Source organism: Arachis ipaensis, chromosome B06 (assembly GCF_000816755.2).
Source record: "Arachis ipaensis cultivar K30076 chromosome B06, Araip1.1, whole genome shotgun sequence".
In the NCBI taxonomy this organism is placed as follows: domain Eukaryota; kingdom Viridiplantae; phylum Streptophyta; class Magnoliopsida; order Fabales; family Fabaceae; genus Arachis; species Arachis ipaensis.
This window is the reverse complement of record NC_029790.2, coordinates 16,283,600-16,303,990: the sequence shown is the minus strand read 5'-3', so window position 1 is coordinate 16,303,990 and position 20,391 is coordinate 16,283,600. Positions and strand designations below refer to the sequence as shown.

Sequence of the window (20,391 nt, the reverse complement as noted above, 5' to 3'; positions counted from 1 at the left end):
AATATATATTATTTGTTATGATTGTTTCTTATTTTATATATTTTGTAGAAGTTGCACCCACACGTGATCTCAATGAAGAAGATTCTGGTGTTGAGTCTGATTGAGTACATCTTGTTATGGTAGGAATTGTTCTCCTTATATTATTATTATTATTATTGTTGTTGTTGTTGTTGTTGTTGTTGTTGTTGTTGTTGTTGCGCATAAGCCGTAGCAAGACGGAATATATGGAATGTAAGTTCAGTCTGAGAAGGGAAAACCCCAATATAGAGGTGAAGATTAAAGAAAACATCCTACGAGAAGTTAAAAGTTTTAAGTATCTTGGGTGCATCATACAGGATATTAGAGAGATTGAATAGGATGTAAATCATAGGATCCAAGCAGGTTGGTCAAAATGGCGGAGTGCATCTGGTTTTATATGCGACAAAAAAGTGCCTTTAAAACTTAAAGGTAAATTCTATCGCACCGCTATAAGACCGGCTATGCTTTATGGTACGGAGTGTTGGGCGGTTAAAGGGGAGCACGAACATAAGCTGAGTGTGGCAGAGATGAAGATGTTGAGATGGATGAGTGGTCATACGCGATTGGATAAAATAAGGAATGAAGATATAAGGGAGAGAGTTAGAGTAGCACCCATTGTGGAAAAGATGGTTGAATCGCATCTCAGGTGGTTTGGACATGTGAGAAGAAGACCGATAGAACATCCATTCAAGATGGTGGATGAGATGGAAGATGGACAAAGGGCGAAAGGTAGAGGAAGACCTAAGAAGACCATCCATGAGGTGGTCAAACGAGATCTACATGTAAACGGTCTCTCTGTAGACATGATACATGACAGAGCACAATGACGTCATTTGATTCATGTAGCCGACCCCACTTAGTAGGATAAGGCTTTGTTTGTTTGTTTGTTTGTTTGTTTGTTGTTGTTCTTATTATGTAACTGTTTTTTTTTTATTTCAGGTTGGTTTGCATTAAGAATTTTAGCTATTTTGTTGGAGAAGACACCATAACTTTGCTATCATTTTAATGACAATTTATTTTTATTTTCAGTTGTGTTGACTGTTGAACTATTAAACTTCTTTAATTGTCGTATTTGAATTTTGTTGTCGTTAAATTTTATTAGATCAAGACTTTGTTAGCTATTATGTATTTCGGTTAGTCAATTTCAATGTTATGACTTTGCATAATAGTATGATAAAATTTTTATTTATTTGATTGAAAAAACCAAACAAACCGAACCAAACCAAACCGATTTTAATTGGTTTGGTTTGGTTCGGATGACCTTGACAAAAAACCGAACCAAATCGAACCGCAGTTTAATTAAACGATCAGATCGGATGGCTTTTCCCTCAAAAACCGAGCCAAACCGCACCGCGAACACCCCTACTATTGTGGACCTCTTCTAAGACTTCTGTCGTCCTTGATGTCAGAATGCACTTCAACAATGGTGTTGATATTCCCCTTTTGTAAAGGATGTTTTTCACCAAAGTGTAGTTTTGTGCTTCCCTCCAGATTTTCTTAGCTTCTTTTTCCTCTTTGGGTAGGATGTAGAATTTTAGATATTCAATTAAAGGGTTCATCCATCCGAGGTCTAACCCGGAGACTTCAAGGACGTCTTGCTTGGCCTCTATTTTTACTACAGAGGGTTCTTGGAGAGTTTCTTGGATCAGGCTCCTATTATTTCCCCTGGTTTGGTACTTGCTAATTTGGAGAGGGCGTCTGCTCTGCTGTTTAGATCCCGAGTTATATGCTTGACCTCTGATGAGCGGATAATTTATACGCTTTTTGGCATTGTTTTTAGTATGTTTTTAGTAGGATCTAGTTACTTTTAGGGATGTTTTCATTATTTTTTATGCTAAATTCACATTTCTGGACTTTACTATGAGTTTGTATGTTTTTCTGTGATTTCAGGTATTTTCTGGCTGAAATTGAGGGACTTGAGCAAAAATCAGATTCAGAGGTTGAAGAAGGACTGCTGATACTGTTGGATTCTGACCTCCCTATACTCAAAGTGGATTTTCTGGAGCTACAGAACTCAAAATGGCGCGCTTCCAATTGCGTTGGAAAGTAGACATCCAGGGCTTTCCAGCAATATATAATAGTCCATACTTTGGCCGAGTTTAGACGACGTAAAGAGGCGTTGAACGCCAGTTCTACGCTGCTGTCTGGAGTTAAACGCCAGAAACACGTCACAAACCAGAGTTGAACGCCAGAAATACGTTACAACCTGGCGTTCAACTCCAGAAAGAGCCTCTGCACATGTAACATTCAAGCTCAGCCCAAGCACACACCAAGTGGGCCCCGGAAGTGGATTTATGCATCAATTACTTACTTCTGTAAACCCTAGTAACTAGTTTATTATAAATAGGACTTTTTACTATTGTATTTGATATCTTTTGGAAGATCCTGGATTGTACTTTTGATCCTGTGATCACGTTTTGGGGGCTAGCCATTTGGCCATGCCTGGACCTTTCACTTATGTATTTTTAACGGTAGAGTTTCTACACTCCATAGATTAAGGTGTGGAGCTCTGTTGTTCCTCATGAATTAATGCAAAGTACTACTGTTTTTCTATTCAATTCAACTTATTCCGCTTCTAACATATTCATTCGCACTTCAACCTGAATGTGTGGACGACCCAGTGCACTTGCTGGTTAGTTGTATCGAAGTTATGAATGAAAAACGATTTATTAAGACGTGCGTACAGAGTTTTTGGCGCCGTTGCCTGAGATCACAATTTAGTGCACCAACCTCGGTTTCTGCAAAGCGCCTAAGATACTCCAAGATTTTATCCAAGTATCTCTTCATATTGGGGTCTTTAGTCTGATACTCTCCATTTATTTGGGAGGTCAGCACCTGAGAGTCGTTGAATACCGCTACTTTCGTTGCACCGACTTCTTCTGCCAGCTTTAACCCTGCAATCAAGGCTTCATATTCTTCTTGGTTGTTAGAAGCTGGGAATTCAAACTTGAGGGAGACTTCTATTTGCGTTCCCCCTTTGTTGACCAGTATTATGCCTGCACCGCTTCCTATTTTGTTTGAGGATCCATCTACGTATAACTTCCATGTAGTTCTTCCTCTTGGTCTCCTGCATATTCTGCTACGAAGTCGATGAGGCACTAGGCTTTTATTGCTATCCGAGTTTCATACTTTAAGTCAAACTCGGATAGCTCTATTGCCCATTGAACCATTCTACCCGCAATATCCGTCTTCTTGAGGATTTGCTTCATGGGTTGGTTCGTTCGGACTCTTATTATGTGAGCTTGAAAATAAGGTCGTAACCTTCGAGAGGCTACTATTAAGGTGTACGCAAATTTTTCGAGTTTTTGATACCTTAATTCAGGGCCTTGTAGAACTTTGCTGGTGAAGTATACAGGATGCTGCCCGACCTCCTCTTCCCATATTAGAGCTGATGCTACAGCTTTGTCTGCTACGGACAAATACAGGACGAGTTCTTCCCCGACTTTAGGTCGGGTCAGAATGGGAGGTTGGCTTAAAAACCTTTTGAACTCCTGAAATGCTTCTTCGCACTCATGAGTCCATTAGAACTGGCATCCTTTTCTTAGTAGAGAGAAGAGTGGTAGGGACCTTAATGCTGATCCCGCCATGAACCTGGAGAGGGCGGCAAGTCGGTCGTTCAGCTGCTGGACCTCTTTTAAGCAAGTCGGGCTTTTCATTTCTAGGACTGCTTTACACTTGTCGGGATTAGCTTCGATTCCTCTTTTTGTAAGCATGAATCCTAGAAATTTTCCAGCCTCTACTGCGAAGGTATATTTTGTGGGATTCAACCTCATCCCATGCAACCTTATGGTGTTGAAGACTTGCGAGAGGTCTGCCAAGAGGTCGGTCTCATCCTTGGTTTTTACTAGCATGTCGTCTACATAGACTTCCATCAATCCCCCAAGGTGAGGTGAAAACACCTTATTCATCAACCTTTGATATGTGGCTCCAGCATTTTTTATCCCAAAGGGCATAACCACATAGCAATAGTTTACCCTAGGCGTGATGAATGATGTTTTTTCTTGATCCGGCATGTACATCGGGATTTGATTGTATCCCGAGTATGCATCCATAAACTACAAGTATTGATACCCTGAGCTGGAGTCTACTAGGGTATCAATGCTTGGAAGTGGATATGGGTCTTTGGGACACGCCTTGTTCAGGTCGGTGTAATCGACGCACATCCTCCACTTGTTGTTTTGTTTTCTGACTAGCACCACATTTGCCAGTCACGCCGGATATCTGACCTCTTTGATGAACCCGGCTTCTAGGAGTGCTTGCACTTGTTCTTCCACCACTTGAGCCCTTTCAGGTCCGAGCTTCCGCCTTCTTTGTTGAACAGGTCGCGATCCGGGATAAACTGATAGTTTGTGTGACATGAGTTCGGGGTCTATCCCCGGCATGTCGGAGGCTTTCCAAGCAAAGAGATCGGAATTTTCTTGTAGGAGTTTTGTAAGTTTCTCCTTCAACTCTTCTTTCAGGTCAGCTCCTATATTGGTGTTTTTTTCTTCCTCTTTTCCAATTTGTACCTCCTCAGTTTTTCCCCCGGGTTGTGGTCGCAACTCTTCCTTGACTCTGACCCCTCCGAGCTCAATTGTGTGCACCTCATTTCCTTTTCCTCTTAGGTTTAGGCTTTCATTGCAGAATTTCCTTGCCAATTTCTGGTCTCCCCTGATAGTTGCTATTTTCTCTGGTGTTGGGAATTTCATGCAAAGATGAGGGGTGGATACCACTGCTCCGAGCCGGTTTAGGGTAGTTCTGCCGATTAAGGCATTATAGGCTGACCCCACATCGACGACTATGAAGTCGATGCTCAGAGTTTTGGATTTTTTCCCTTTTCCAAAAGTGGTATGAAGGGGTATATATCCCAGTGGTTTTATTGGTGTCTCCCCCAGTCCATATAAAGTGTCAGGGTAAGCTCTTAACTCCTTTTCATCCAACCCTAGTTTATCGAATGCTGGTTTGAAAAGGATGTCGACTGAGTTCCCCTGATCTACCAAGGTTCTGTGAAGATGGGCATTGGCAAGAATCATAGTTATCATAACTGGATCATCATGTCCAGGAATGATTCCTTGCCCATCCTCTTTTGTGAACGAGATGGTTGGAAGGTCGGAAGCCTCGCCCCCGACCTGGTAGACTTTCTTCAAGTGCCTCTTGCGAGATGACTTTGTGAGGCCGCCTCCACCGAACCCTCCCGAGATCATATGTATGTGTCTTTTCAGGGTCTGTGGTAGTGGATCTCTTCAGTCCTTGTCGTCTCGCTTCCTTTTTCCATGATGGTCCGACCTTTTCATGAGATATCTATCAAGCCGACCTTCTCTGGCCAGCTTTTCTATCACATTTTTAAGGTCGGAACAATCATTCGTTGAGTGACCATATATCTTATGGTACTCACAGTAGTCGCCACGACTTTTTCCCTTTTTATTTTTGATGGGTCTAGGGGGCGGTAGCCTTTCAGTATGGCAGATTTTCCTGTATACATCTACCAAGGAAACTCGTAGAGGAGTATAGGAGTGATATCTCCTAGGCCTTTCGGGGACGACGTCCTCTTTTTTCTTGGGCTCTCTTTCTTTCTCTTTTGAGGAGTGAGAATACCCAGGTCGCCAATTTGGCTCTCGTAGTCTGGCATTTTCCTCCATGTTGATGTACTTCTCGGCTCTCTCCTGTACATCACTCAAGGAGGTCGGGTGCCTTTTCAATATGGACTGGGAGAAGGGGCCTTCTCGAAGTCTATTTACTAGGCCCATAATTACTGCCTCCGTGGGCAGGTCTTGAATCTCTAAGCACGCTTTATTGAACATTTCCATGTAGTCCCTTAAAGCTTCTCCGACCTCCTGTTTTACTCCCAGGAGGCTCGGTGCGTGCTTCACTCTGTCCTTCTGGATAGAGAACCGCATCAGAAACTTTCGCGAGAGGTCATTGAAGCTAGTGACAGACCTTGGGGGAAGACTGTCGAACCACTTCATCGCTGCTTTCGTCAAGGTGGTCGGAAAATCTTTGCAACGAGTAGCATCAGAAGCGTCAGCCAGGTACATCTGACTTTTAAAGTTGCTTAGATGATGCTTCGGATCTGTGGTTCCGTCATAGAGGTCCATATCAGGACTTTTAAATTTTCTTGAAACTTTTGCCCTCATTATGTCCTCGCTGAAGGGATCTTCTCCCCCCAAGGGAGAATCTTCTCGGTCGCTACGAGAGCTTCGACTTTTAAGAGCCGATTCCAGCCTTAAAAGTTTTTCTTCTAGCTCTTTTCGCCGTTCTATCTCGTTCTTCAAGTTTCTCTCTGCCTCTCGCTGTCGTTCCAGTTCTTGTTCCAATTGTTCCAAGCGCCCTTGATGGCCATGGAACAAACCCATGAAGTCAGCCGCATGGGGTTGTCCCTCTTTTCCTGACTCGCGTTTGTCAGAGGAGTTTGCCTTTGGGTCTTTCAACCCAGAAGTGCCCTCTCTGTTCTGGTTGGTCACTCCTTGGTGGGTGGCCATGTCCGCGTCATTGTTCCCAATGTCCAAATTCTCTTGCTCAGAATCGGACGCTATGTGGCCATCTTCAGGTGAATTATCCGCCATTACTGGTTGATCTCTCAGGTCCCCGGCAACGGCGCCAATGTTACGATGGATAACCGGAGATTAATAGGCTAGACTCGTTAGGCTGGCCCAATCGTCTGAGGGAGGAAGCCTCCGAGTAGGTTTGCATTTAGGAGCCTCCGTCCGACTTGTATGTGAGAGAGAATGGGGGGTGGTACCTGTAAAGACACTCCGATGCTTAAGTCAGCGAGGGTCTAAGTAAGTTTAGAGAATATTGGAACTTAGAGATACTTGAGAGGTGTCAGTGCATTTATAGTGGTGAACCAATAACTACCGTTGGAGTAGTTCCACCTTTTAAGGAGGATAACCGTCCATTTATCTTATGGAAGTTGAGATATGACTCCTGGAAGTGGGTTGAGAGATTTTAGGGGCAGTTACTTATTTGAATAAGTGTTATCTGCTAGCTAACCCTCGTTCCCGACTTCCTTATGGTGGAGCCTGTGTCGAATCCAACCTCTTGTGAGAAGGTCGGTTGCGTGGGGAGGCCAATCTATGAATTGGGTCTTTTTATCTTATTTGGTCCTGGATCTTAATGTTGAGTTAGGGTATGAACACAACTTAAAAAAAAAAATCATAATTTATCATTAGGAGATTATGCTATTTGAGTTATAACTCGATGACTGTTTTACTCTTAATTTTAGAAAAAAAATCATAATTTTATATCTTCAAATATAAACCACGTTTTACACCCATAATGCTAGTTAGTTTTTATTCATTAATATTCGTACCAATCCAAAAATATGATAAGCATTTAGAACTTGCACTTGGTCCAATCAGATTTCGTCCAACAAGGAGGGAGTATATCTAGATTCTAGAGTGTTGGTTACTTGGTTTCGCTGCAAGCTTGTTATTTGATCACACGAATTTTATTACTAGTTTGCTGACATTATGAGTAATGCTCAATTTTCTTGGGGAGGAATAAATAAATAAGTAAAAATCAATCATATAAGAAAGAACTGGCTAGCCGGCGGTTTCAGATTTGATGTTAAACAGTAAACTATGTTAGTTGTTGCGATAGGAATTTATAATTTGTATATATATAAGTAACCGTCTTTCTCAACCTGTATCTGTCAGTCAAAGATGAAATTAGATTATTATTATTACATTATATTTCTGTGAGTGACGCTTAATCCCTGATAGATTTTAGTTGAAGACAAACTTAGTGATCACTTTTTAATTTTTATAAACAACTGGCCGTAGGACCTACCTAATTGTAAACGCAGCACACAAAACAAACTTGCTTAGGTTTATTACTACTAATAATAATGATAATTAACATCTATCTATAGTTTATCATAAAATTAAGTAACATCTATGTAGTAATAATCGAAAGGCTAAGATGATGTGTCCTTCCATGCCTTGTCCACGAATGAAGCCAAAACTCTCAGTAAGAGAGGACCTGAAATAAAAGCGACCTACATAATAAGTATTAATCATTTAATCATAGATATATTCCAAATTACTAATTAATAAATTATTCTTTTCTTAGCATATGCTCTCCACTTAAGGGTACTGCTTCAACTCCTCAGCAGAATATTCTGAATGATCCAACATCATTTTATAATAATCTAGGTAGCCACATACTTAAGTTGGGTCACACACTTGAAAAATATTATTTGCAGTTTCTTACTGGAAAAAAATAACACGCTACCCAACTTTAGAAGCAGTGTGTCACATGGGTAGGGCCCTGTTTTAGCAGTTTCATATTTGTATTTGGTACAATTATTGTATATTTTAACTGTTCAATTTCTCGATAGGAACTTAGTCTAATAAAACATGGAAACTTTCGGTGGAATTCGAGAGCGGAATCTAACGAGTGAGGAGTGAGGAGTGAGGATAAGAAGTTGACCCTCCAACAAACAAAGAAATATAATTATTCAATCATTATTCTACGTTATATATTAAAAATCAGTACTAAATAACTATTTTTATATAAAAAACATATATTGAAACATAAAAATAGATATTTAAAATATAAAAAACAACACATATATATACATATTATTAATTATTGTTATTCAAAATACTGCTAAAAAGTTAACTAGTTTAAATTGGTTTAATAATTATTCACTCGTCCGCTTAAATAAATATGAGTCATGTTATACATTTAAATTTTTTTAATAACCAAACTTAATTATATTGGTCTAAACCCAATAAAAATTAGTTTCATTAGTAAGAACGTGAATATAGTCGATATACGCTCCAACTATATAAGCGTTTTTGCATTGTTCTTTCTTTTTCTCTTTTTTTTTCCTTCTCCTTTTTTTTTTTGCATTTTTTCTTCTTCTTCTTCATGTGTTTTCTCTTCTTCATCGTTCTTTTATTGCTTTTCTTGTTGCTACATTTTTTCTTTTTCTCCTCTTCTTTCTAGTAATTTTACATTATCATGCATTTTTTCTTCTTTGTTTGATTTTTTTTCTATTCTTATTAAAAGAGTAAAACCAGAAGAATAATGAAAAGATTAAACAAGAAGAAAAAACTAAGATGAATAAGAAAAGAAGAAGAAAGATGATAATGATGAAGAAGAAAGAGAAAGAGGAGTTTTGAGTTATCATTAAATAATTTTGGTGAATTCTAAATTTAAAAAATGTGCATTTTTTCTGTACTTGTTTTAAATTGAGTTTGTGTATCGTTATTATTAAATAATTTTGGTACATTTTGAATTTGAATTTCGGTGTATTCTGAATTTAAATAAAATACATATTTGGTCTGAACTTGTTTTGAACTGAGTTTGTTTGTGTGTCGTCATCATTAAGTAATTTTCGATGCATTCTAGATTTAACTTCAATGTATTCTAGATTTAAATAAGGTGCACTTTTGATCTGAGCTTATCTTGAATTGAGTTTGTTTGTGTGTCGTTATTATTAAGAAATTTTGGTGCATTCTGGATAGACGACAATGATGACAATAATGATAATTATAACAATGATGATAATAATGATGATGATAGAGAAGGAGGAGGAAGAAAAGCTAAGGAGGAGGAGGAGAAAAATGAAGGAGAAAATCGAATAAATTCAAATTAAAAAAAGAAGGAGGATGAAGAGGAGATAAAAATAATGATATGGTAGTGATGGTAACAATAATAACGAAAGAGAAATATGAGAAAAAAAAAAGAGAGAAGGAGAAAAAGAAAAAAAAAATAGCAACATTAGTGGAGAAAGAGAAAAGATGCAAACAAAAAGGAGAAAAAACGTAAAAGAGAAAGAAAAAGAAGAAATGCATGATGTGAAACGGCTATAACAATTTTAGTTAAATTTGATTAAATATTTTGTTTAATTGTAAAATTTTATTCAACAAATATTACTAAAATTGTCTTTGAATTCTTCCAAAAATTAGAGTTATTTGTCTTTTTTTTTTCATTTTTATTATGATAATATTATTTTTTTGTTAATAAAATTTAGAAGAAAAAGAGTTACACATGAATATATGATGTGTATGAAAAAAGGTTTAATTACTCTATTGGTCTTTATAGTTTTGTAAAATTTTTAATTAAATCTCTGTATTTTTTTTTAATTGAGTCTCTACACTTTTTTTTTTTATTTAGGTCCCTGCACCAATTATTTTTTTTTATATGGATCTCTATGAAATTAAATCAATTACTATCAAGAGAGAAAAAAAATTTAGTGCAAAAACCTAATTAAAAAATATATATATATAAAAATCTAATTAAAAATTTCACAAAATTATAGAAGCCAATAAAAAAAATTAAATTTTAAATTAATTTAAATTTAGTTGATTATGATGTCTTACCTTCAAAAGATTCTTAGGATCTTATAAAAATACAAAATATCATCTTTTTGAATTTAGGACATTATTTAGATCACAGAATGTTTTAAATACTATCATTTAGATCACTTTTAACTAATGTTCTGAAAATCGATTTGAACTGATCGGTTGAATTGAGAACCATTGATAAATACGGTTCGATCAAGTTTCACTCGTAATAATATTATAGGAATATAAATCTTTTGAAATTATGTTGACTTTGTTCTGATATTATAGATTATTGTAAAAAATATTTATAGAATCAAATTACTTTTATAAAAAAGTCGTAGGGACAAAAGTTCCTGTCGGTTAAGGAGACCAACATAAATAAAAAAAGTCAAATAATAAGTTTTTTAGTCATTATTTTTATGTGAAAAAGTTTAATTTTTTACTAAAAATTAATTTTAATATTTATTATCTAAAACTTAAAAGAATTTAATGTTTATATTTTCAGATTTCGATTAAGTGTTAAGTCTATTGTACATGTTAAAAATAAGAGACCAAACTAAAGAAAGTGTTTTGTGTATATTCAATCTGTAAGACCCAAGTTTTCGAAAATTAAATAATTAGTTATTTATGAGTTATTATATTTGTTGAGATTTTATTTAGTTAAGAAAATTATTTTTAACAAAAATAATTAAATAGAATTTTATGATTATTAAAGTTTAATTTAATTATTATTTATTCTAATCAAAGAAAATTAAAAGAAGCAACGTGGCTATATATGTATGTATGTGATCATGATGTGCTGAGAGTTAGGGTGTTACACAATCTGATCAAGGTACAATATACAAGAGGTATTTATAGGTGCTAAATGAATCAGAGTATTAAAGGCATAGAATCCTATAATTAATATACAGTTATACTATATAAATATAGACGATACTAATTGGTCTAAATTGATGCTAATGATTCTCTAACATCCCCCTCAAACTCAAGTGGGAGTTAAGGATACCAACTTGAGTTTGGATAACAAAGTCTGGAAACGAGTCGGGTGATGAGCTTTCGTGAAGTTATCAGTAGTCTGATCTAGTGTTCCAACAGCAATGAGACGAACATCATCAATAAGGATACGTTGCCGAACAAAGTGACAATCAATCTCAATGTTTTGGTGCGTTCATGAAACACATCGTTATGGGCGATCTGAATAGCACTGCGGTTATCACAAAAAATATCAGTAGGGGACGATTGAGGAGCACCTAGATCTTCGAGAAGCCAACGAACCGAGATAACTTCAGCAGTGGTGTCAGCGAGGGCACGGTACTCAGCTTCTGTGCTTGAGCGAGCAGTGAACGTTTGCTTCTTAGCACGCCAAGAAATGAGAGCGTCGCCAAGAAACAAACAGTAACCAGTAGTAGAATGACGATCAGTGGGATCACCAGCCCAATCAGCATCGGAGTAAGCCTGAAGAGACAAAGAGGAATGGACAGAAAAATAAAGGCCATGAAATAGAGTGCCTTTGATGTAGCGAAGAATGCGAAGAACTGCCGCATAGTGAGTAGTACGAGGAGCTGACAAGAACTGGCTAAGTACATGAACCGGATAGGCGATGTCTGGTCGGGTGACAGTCAAGTAGACGAGACCGCCAACTAACTGTCAATAGAGAGTCGGATTATCCAAAACAGTGCCATCAATAGGGGTAAATCGAACATTAAGCTCAAGAGGAGTAGACTCAGTGCGACTATATGTAATCTCAGCGCGAGCAAGAAGATCTGAAGCATACTTAGCCTGAGAGAGATAGATGCCATCATCGGTGGAAATGACCTCGAGACCAAGAAAATAGCTGAGAGAACCAAGATCTTTCATCTCAAAGGTACGGTGAAGTGAGGCCTTGAGATCAGAGATACCATCAACATCATCCCCAGTAATGATCATGTCATCAACATACAAAAGTAGAAGAATAACTCCACGTTCGCTTTTACGAATGAAGAGGGCATTCTCATGAGGGCTAGAAGTAAAACCAAGACTGCATATGGTAGTGTTGAACTTGTCAAACCATTCACGAGGGGCTTGCTTAAGTCCATAAAGTGCCTTGCGAAGGAGACAAACCTTATTAGAAGGACAAGGATATCCCGGAGGTGGTTTCATATAGACTTTCTTTTTCAAATCCCCATTAAGAAATGCATTCTTCACATCCATCTGACTGAGAGACCATTTTTTAACCGCGGCAATGGTAAGAAGAGCTCTAACAGACGTAAGACGAGTGACAGGAGTAAAAGTATCTTCATAATCAATACCATACTCTTGCGTACAACCTTGAGCAACCAAGCGGGCCTTATAACGGTCAATAGAGCCATCAGAGCGAGTCTTGATCTTATATACCCATCTATTTCCCACAACTTCCTGATCAGAAGGAGGATCAACCAAATCCCAAGTGTGTGCGTTTTTAAGTGCATGTATTTCTTCCTGCATTGCTTGTTGCCAATTTGGATTTGAGGAGGCTTCTCTGAATGACTTAGGTTCATGTTGATGAAGGATAATAGAAAAGCAATGATAATCAAGAAGATGAGGAGGTGGATTCCTTACCCAAGAAGAACGAGCGGGAGGAGGAGGCATGACGGTAGGAGCAGGATCAAAGTCCGGTCTGGAATCATCGGGAGATGGAGAAGGCGGAAGAATAGGAGGCTGTGGAGGGTCACTCGAGATAGAATCTAGAGAATCATCACTAGGAAAAAGATCAACATTGGGGTTAGTAAACAAAGGTGACTGAGTAGTAGGAATAGACTCAAAGGATGAGAACCGAGAAAACATGTGGTGCTCCCAAAAGACAACATGACGAGATATACGAATACGTTTAGAGAGAGGATCCCAACAACGATAACCCTTGTATTCAGTGCCATAACCAAGGAAACAACACATACGAGCCCGAGGTTCAAGTTTACTATGTTCATGTGGCTGAAGAAGAACAAAACATACACAATCGAAAACTCGAAGAGAATTATAATATGGGGGGTATGATAAAGACTCTCAAAGGGAGTAACATTACCAAGAACAGAAGAAGGGAGTCTATTGATATCATGAACACCAGTAAGAACAGCTTCACCCCAAGTACGCTCAGGACACGAAGAAGAAAGGAGCATTGCACGGACGGAGTCAAGAATGTGACGGTGTTTGCGTTCAGCTCTACCATTTTGTTGAGACGTACCAGGACAAGAAAACTCAGACAAAGTACCCTGTTCTGCAAGAAAGGCTAAGAGTTTGGAATCACGGTATTCCATAGCATTATCACGGCGGAATACCTTAATGACTTTGGAAAACTGAGTTTTTATCATAGTAGCAAAGTTGATATAGATATGAGGTAACTCATGGCGATTAGTCATCAAATAAACCCAAGTAAAACGGGAATAATCATCAATGAAAACGACAAAGTATCGAGCTCTGCCCATAGAGGCAGTGGGAGCAGGGCCCCAAACATCAGAGTGAATGAGATCAAAAGGAGAGCAAGCAAGAGATGAATTATTGTGAAAAGATAAAGCAGGTTGTTTGGCAGTTTGGCAAGAAATGCAATCAAAGGATTAATTTGGAACCTGACCTAAAACACCCTGAGACACAAGAGGACGCAGTTTTTCTAAGGAGGTGTGGGCAAGACGTTGATGCCATAACTGAAGGGTATAGGGAGAAGAAGCAGCACAGAGATTTGGTACAGGAGGAATATGAAGATTCTCGAGTTCAAACAACCTTCCGACCTTACGTCCAGTCCCAATGATTTGTCCCGTTCGAGGATCCTGTACACGACAACCAGAAACGGAAAAAGTGACTTTAAAACCCAGATCAACAAGTTGACCAACAGAAATAAGATTAAAGTTTAATTTGGAAATGTAATAAGTATTAGGAAGATGAAGAGTAGACTGGGATATAGAACCCTTGTGTGTTGTGTGCAAGAGGGAGCCATTTGCAGTATTGACAGAAGGTCCATTTGTAGTGGTAGACAGGGACGAGAAAATATTACGCATCAGAGACATGTGATTAAAGCAACCCAAGTCAAAGTACCATTTAGAATTACCTGGAGGGGTCAAAAAAGCAGTAGGGGTATTACCAGAAACGGAAAGAAGACGCTGAAGAAGAGATGCAACATCAGATAGAGAGACAGGAGACGGGTTGAGTGGATCAGGACGTGGTGGGCAAGTAGGGCAGGCAGTAATTAAATGTCCAAAGAGCTTGCAGTAACGGCAGAACAGCTGTGAACAATGGTAGCTAATATGACCTTTCTGGTGGCATATGCGACATTCAACAGAAGGACAGTCGGAGAAGAGGTGCCCAGAACGGTTACAGTTTCGATAGAATTTACCCTTTCTGTTTGTGGCAGCAAAAATATCTGACTTTTCTATAATAGTAGTCACAAAGATCAAAGAGAGGAGAGAAAACTGCAATTTTGGAGCAGAAAATGAGAAAACGGATGGCAAAATCAGAAAGAGCTCACCAAAAAAACTTAGGAAGGGTCCCACTGTCTGACACGTCAGCTGCCACGTCAGCAAGAAAGGTGACACGTGGCAACGTTTGAGTGGAGTAGAGAAGCCTCGTCAGCGCTGAATCAGCGGGTGCGGTGTGCGGATCGCGAAGCGGTTTGGTTCGGGTCGGGCGCGGGCGTGGGTTGCTGGAGGCGTTGATTCCACGACACGTGGCGCGCTCTGGACGGGTGGATCGTTCTGAAGATCGAATGGTGCTGGGTGGGCAAGCAGAGACGCGACATATGGGAGCCGCGGAACCTTTAATCAAATCGTAATCCAACGGTCGGAAAAGAATTTGGAGAGGAGAAGAAGCTGGTGACGGCAGCGACTTCCGGCAGCACGTGGCAGCGCGTGTGGAGGCTTCCGGCGACGTTTCGGGACTCGTTGAACTTGTGACGACGAGACGAAGATGCTGGTGTGGGTGGTGATGAACCAAAGCGTCAAAAAGAAACGAAAAATCAAGGACAAAGAAGGCTGCCGGAAGAGAAAACAAAAGGATTATGGACCAATTGTGGCTAAAAAAAAATATAACTTAAGCTCTTGATACCATGTTAGAAACAAGAGACCAAACTAAAGAAAGTGTTTTGTGTATATTCAGTCTGATCAAAGGTACAATATACAAGGGGTATTTATAGGTGCTAAATGAATCAGAGTATTAAAGGCATAGAATCCTATAATTAATATACAGATATACTATATAAATATAGACGATACTAATTGGTCTAAATTGATGCTAATGATTCTCTAACAGTACAAATAAAAATAATTAATTTTCATGTTTATTATTTTTTAAAAATATTTTTTCTCTCTCTTTATATATAAAAATATAATTAGATATTAGTATAAAAAATTTATAGTTATAAAATTAAGGGTAAATGACTTGATTAACTCCAATGCATTTCAATATGTCCTGAATGTCCCAAATAAAAAAATGCAACGTCAAAGCCCCAAACCATATTTCTATATAAATCGAATTGAGTGAATTCGATTTAGTGAAACACGTAGTAAATTGAATTAAATTGATTCGAATTAGGTAAAAAAGGAAGTTCAATTAAAATCGAATCAAATCAATTCGATTTAGAGAGAACATAAATCTAATCTAAATGTTTCGATTTACAAAGCAATGAGGTATATAAAAACGAGCTGCTATACGAAATTTTGTAGAAGAGTGAGATTTACAATGGCTAGTGATGAGAGTTTTGTAGCTCTTGTGCACTATAGAGGGTCCATTAAGAAGAAAACGTGATCAGGAATTAAGTTCACTGACAAGGACCCGCTGAGTGTTTTTCTCAAACCTTCGACCAGTTTTGCTGAGTTTAAGAATACTATACTCCAGAGACTAGGACTGCACGGCATGAAACGAGTGGAGAAGATGTTCTATCAAATTCCGATTTTTGTGTTACGCGATGATGTAAAGTATGATTCATTCGTTATTAGCAGCGACGAAGATATGCAGGTGCTGTTTCATTGCCGCCGTTAGTATCCTGAGGTGAGGACTCTGGAGTTGTTGGTGAAACTTGTGGATGTGGCATCTAGTTCTGGAGGCTCGAACAGGAATATGCACTCCACAGGACATCTAGCCAGCTCTAGTGCATTGCCTGTTGGATCCTCGTCAGCAGTGCCGGTGATTGCACCCGAGCCAGATTTAGTGGCTTCACCATCCTTTGCCGTCAAGCTAGATCGCAGTTGTGATGCATTAGTTGGCGAGGCTGGACCGTTGGGAGACGGTGCTTTCACGGCACCCAGTTCTCCCCGGTATTCGGAGAGGTTGGAGCACCCGATGGGGTTGAGGATGCATTGCAGGATGATGATGATGATGATGATGATGATGTGGAGCCCGCAACGATTGCTGCTGATGATAGCAAGGAGGAGACACCACAGACGACTCCACCTATGGGTGGGGGAGTATCTAGTTCAGGTACTAATCAGTACCCCCCGTAGTTCTCTGCTATGGACTTGGATGCCATGGCACCTCAGGAGGATCCCTCTGTACTTGTTGGCTTCGGGGCAAGAGACTCGCAAAATGCAGGAGGTGTAGCTGAATTTTAGGTTGGTCAGCAGTTTCAGGATGAAGAGGAAGTCGTGCTTAGCGTGAAGACCTATAGCATTTGCCGCGGGGTTGAGTACAAGGTATTGGAGTCGGAAAATTATTCGCATGGCTAAATGGAGACTACCTCGACGCCAACGGCCAATGAAAAACATCATATCCGTCCGGCTGGAATCCAGGGAACCTCCAAAAGATCCACGACTGTAGCAGCTGCAGTGGACCAGCCAACTTGACGGCATTTTTGTTTGCCACACGGCACATGCACCTGTATAGCCATGACAACGCAGTAGAACCCCAACTGTACTGACCTATGTCCTCCAACCTGGCAATGTACGGCAGCCATCGGATGTGGAGGCGGGTACCTAACTTGTCCCCAAACAGCTGCATCGATAGGAGCATCATCATGTACGCACGGGCATACCTCCTAATCGTCTCCTCATTTGCTCACTGTGGAAGCTCACTAAACATCTCCTCAAACCATGTGCACTTCACTGTGAACTTGTCGATGCAGTTCACATGAGGCAACACCCCGAGCAGCTCATCAAACCACACCCATGGTGGTCGGCCACCCTCTATATATTGTGGAAAGTCTGTCAGGCATCCGCTAACATACTGACCGTCGATCGGGAGACCAATGTGGTATGCTACATCCTATAGGGTTATCGTGTGCTCCTCAAAAGGCATGTGGAATGTATGCGTCTCAGGACGCCATCTCTCTACAAAGGCGCTAACCAACGGCTCGTTTAACCGAAACCAGCTCTCGTTCAATCTTGCAAGATAGTAAAGACCAGCCATCTGCAAGTAAGGAACGATCCTGTCATCCAACATCATCCCGTGCTGCCGTTTTATGCTACTGATGCATCGATGGGGCTGCATAAGAACATAAGATGACTTCTCACATTTGTCACCAAAAAACTGCTCGATGCATCAAAATTTCTAGTTGCCACAGACATTGCATAATATCACTTTGCAAACATTTTTACAGTAAATCCCTACCAATCTTTTAAAGATAAAAACGCTAACAACTACATTACTCACGGTTCAATTCTTTGTATTAACAAAAACATTAATAACATGAGATAAAAACATGTTCTTTTTATTAACACACATAAAAACCTGTACTTAACCCTGTTCATGACTCTATAGCTAACCTTGTTCTATAGTTAATGACTCACTAAGTCTAACATGAACTAAATTCAAATATTTGTTTTTCGATTTATTTTAAAAATTCCACACTAATAGTTCTAACTAACTACTAATTTATTTTTAAAAAAAAATATTTAAAAACACTAACCTCAAGGTGGACGGCACCGACAATATGTGCAACTCCATCTAGTCGATACAGACGATTCGGATCGTCCTCCATGCATGCAGATTCGGTTGTCCTCGGGTTAATTTCAGAGAATTACCGGGTTGTGAAATCAGAAAAAAGGCATTGCAAGCAATGGGAGTTGAACTTGGCTCTTCTGGAATGAAGACCAAGTTAACAACCACTAGACTAACCCATTTACATGGCGTTTTAAATGCTTTTTAAAATATATATATCAATTCTTTCTAACTAATATATATATATATATATATATATATATAAACATGAAAATACTTAATTCATTTTTTAATTGAAGTACAAATTAATTAATTTTAAAATAAAAATGATAATGAATAAAAAAATAAAATAAAAATTACTTATTCTAAAAAAAAATTTATATAATTATTTAATTATATAAAAATATTTAGACCTTGAAATTATTTTTTGGATATAATTCATAGATTGTTATTCTTATTGTATCTAATTAAGATACTATATAGTAGTATGAACTAATTATATGTTTATATTTGTATTAGTTATTTATAGAATTTGACTTAACTGTTCTTAAAATGTTAGTAAAAATATGTATTTCAAATTTTAATTTTAAGTTTTTGACTATTTTATATTTTTTATTTATGTGAGAGCAGTTTTACCGGTTGAACCAGTAATTTATCGGTTGAACCAATAAACCAGTAAATCAGTAACCTGATCGGTTCGATTACCGGTTCGGTTTTGACAACTATGTTAAAAACTATTAAAGTATAGAAACCTAATTATAAATATGAAAAAAATATAAAGACTAACAAATTAATTTAGCCTAAAATAACTTAGGAAATTTAGATTTTATCTTCATGGACTTGGTAACAAAAGCTATTTAGCATGTATAGAGTGTGCTAGATAAAAATAAAAATAAAAGATATTCCCAATCATCAATTTGAAAATATTGTTCTATAAACGAGAAAAGAGTAAAGTATCGTTTTTGTCCCAATGTTTGGAGTAAGTCCTATTTGTATCCTTAACGTTTAAATCGTCCTATTTGTATCCTTAACATTTACAAAAGTGATTCAATGTTATCCTACTATTAATTATACTAACAAATCAGATTATATTTTTCAATTATTCTCACTTAGATGTATTCATTCTCAATTAGGTCTCATTTGGATGTGGTCGAAGAAATGTGTTAGGAGAGAAAAGACAAAAAGAATAAAGACGCAATTGCGATGAAGGCGGTGGCGTTGGGGTGCTGGCGACGGCGACGATGAAGACCCCTGACCGTGAGCCATGCATAGTCCTGAAGCTTTGAATTTTGACCATTGAATTAATTATCAATTTGTCATCATGTGTTCATTTTTTCTACGGTCAAATTAAAAACATAAAAACAGAGAATAAAACAAAGGATATTCCTTTTCCTTCGAGGAAACGAGCAGCAACGTATCACATCACTATATACAATAACTTGAAATAAGTTATCCCCATTTTTTTGTTTCTATAAAGATAAAAAGTCATATAAGCAAACCTGCTTCTTCGTCACTGCATACTTCATCTTTTTTAGTTTAAAGTTTAAAGTTTAAACTTTAAAGAGGCTTAGTCACATGTTATTATTTGCAAGAATTTTCAGATAATAGATAATTGAATTTGGCATTTATATGACTTGATTTGAGTTTTAATAATTTTAATCTTAAACAAATTCTGTAAAATTTATCCTAATTTTAGATGTTTCAAATTAAAAAAAAAAAAAAAAGTTGCTTTTAAAAAAAAGTGATACATATGATTTTGAAGAAAAAAACACAAAAGAGAAATGGTTTGTTACGTAAACAATGTATTTAAGTTAAATTCTTATTTTAACTGTTAACCATTCAATACACACATTCTTATTTGTTTTGATATTTTGATATAAATCTTCAAAAACTAAACTCTTTTGAAGATTAAAATATAAACTTAGTTTTCATACACTCACAATATAAAAAAATGTAACAAATGTCGAATCATATATCAACAAAAAGTAACTAAATTTTAAATATCCAACTCTTTATATAATCAATACATTAAAATTAGAGAGCTACTAAGATAAAGGCGTCTAAAACGTCTTTTTTTTAAGTTGTTTTTTAACTATTAAAATTTAATATATGTAATCAATTAAACCATATTATTTCTGTCATAATTAGATCCAACAAACTGATTTGTCCAAAAAATCGATGAACTAAATTTTAAACCAATATAAATTAATATTTTTTTATAAGAATA

At 37.7% G+C, this 20,391-nt stretch overlaps 1 long non-coding RNA gene and 1 pseudogene across 1 annotated transcript; one reads left to right on the top strand and one right to left on the bottom strand.

Annotated features, from left to right (window-relative positions):
- Positions 1–1,041, top strand: LOC110263908. The gene is made up of 2 exons (XR_002349641.1): positions 1–119; positions 958–1,041. It is a non-coding gene; the product is annotated as an uncharacterized LOC110263908 (long non-coding RNA).
- Positions 11,457–12,622, bottom strand: LOC110263907 (annotated as a pseudogene).